This window comes from Galeopterus variegatus, unplaced genomic scaffold (genome assembly GCF_000696425.1).
Source record: "Galeopterus variegatus unplaced genomic scaffold, G_variegatus-3.0.2 Scaffold11681, whole genome shotgun sequence".
Taxonomy (NCBI): Eukaryota; Metazoa; Chordata; class Mammalia; order Dermoptera; family Cynocephalidae; genus Galeopterus; species Galeopterus variegatus.
The window spans coordinates 28,882-30,839 of record NW_007737792.1 but is presented as its reverse complement, the minus strand read 5'-3'; positions in this window follow the sequence as shown (position 1 = coordinate 30,839).

The following is a 1,958-nucleotide window of genomic DNA, read 5'->3' as shown; positions in this document are numbered from 1 at the left end:
TTATTAACTCCTCTTAACTTATACCTTAGCTCAGGTACTACTTTCTCAGCCAATTATTCCCCGATTTACCCACCAATTACAAAATGCCTGGCTTTCTTCAGCACTACATTGTTTGAGCTGCAATTTCATGCATATTAGTTTTATTTGGATCATTAAGTGTCTCTCCACTACATCATATACCCTAGCAGGGCAGAGAATATCTCTGGTATGTTTACCATTTTGTCCTCAGTGCCTAGAAGCAGAAATTCATATAAGTCCTGCCCGCATCTGCTCTGCATACTCGCTTCCTTCCAGTGGCGTCTAGCGCCCTGCTTCCTCCTACCACAGGACCTTTTTATGTGTTTGTTTCTCAGCCTAGATGTTTCTACTCCTCCTCTTCCTTATTAACTCCTCTTAACTTATACCTTAGCTCAGGTACTACTTTCTCAGCCAATTATTCCCTGATTTACCCACCAATTACAAAATGCCTGGCTTTCTTCAGCACTACATTGTTTGAGCTGCAATTTCATGCATATTAGTTTTATTTGGATCATTAAGTATCTCTCCACTACATCATATACCCTAGCAGGGCAGAGAATATCTCTGGTATGTTTACCATTTTGTCCTCAGTGCCTAGAAGCAGGTCTGGTACATAACAGAGGCTCAATAATTTGTTGAATGAGCAAACAATCTGAAGAATGCATAAACAAATAAATGAACCATGGAATAAAAAATTTAAATTCATCAAAGGAAAACTTCCATAAAAGATTCCAGGGCCAATTACAAAAGGATTTGTCTCAACTTTTTAAATTCCTAGGCTCCACTAAAACTTTCAGGGCATAAAAAATTTGGAAAACCCACCCAATTTATTTTATTAAACTAGCATCAACTGATAATTAAAACACAACAGAAAAAGAGAAGAGTTGGGAATTATCTTTTCACAACATGCTTTCTGGACCTACTTGATCCAATCATCAAAATGTTTTTGGCTCCTCAGATGATTTCAATATGCACCCAAGGCTGAGACCTACACACCTAGGCAGCCACACCTGGGGGGATCTGAAAGAGTGGAAGGGGGGGAAGTGGATGGCTTAAGAGAGTAGTGGGTCATTGGTATCAAATTTTGATATTTCCAATTAAGCAAACCTCTAGTCATGTATGTTTTTATAATTAAATACTGCATTTATATATAAAGTAATACTGACATTACAAGATTAGGATGTATTTTTATCTCTTCAATTACTTTGAGAACTAGAACATGCTGATCCAAGAATAGCTAGTCAGAACAGTAGAACAAAAGGGCCTTGAACTCTATTCTGGCATATATAAGCATTTATTTCAAGATGGAAGTGACTGAACAAATCTGTGGTAAAATAAACAATGATTCTAACAATGGTGCTGGATCATCGCTTAACTATTCAGAAGGAAGTAGAGATTGCCAGCTTATACAATAACCCAAGTAAATTCTAGTTAAATATAAAAAAGGAAACTATAAAGCAACCTGAAGATTTAAAATGGGAAATATTTAATTCACATCAGGTTAGGACTTCCTGAAACTTAAAAGTACTAAAAGAAAAACAAATAAAATGCCAGTGGACATGTCTATATAAAAATATCTATGTGCATATATATGTATATATGCATATGTATGTGTATGATGTGTGTGAACCCATACATGGTGGGTTTGAAATAGAGCTCCCTACACCCTCATAATGTATGCTATCTGCTTCTGTAGAATTGCTTGCTTAACCTAAGTAACTCCATTTTGCCTCCTGTCTGACCTGCAGACTACCTCCTCTTCTGCATGAGAAATCATTGACCTTTTCATAGAAACAAAAACAATTGCATAGAAACAGGAGCCATGCACAGTGAATTATTACATGGGAACAGGAACCATACACAATGAAAACTTTTATGCTTGATTGCTTGAATGGCTCATTCTTGGCCTTTGTGACCTAGGTCCACAGCTTGCTTTGTAT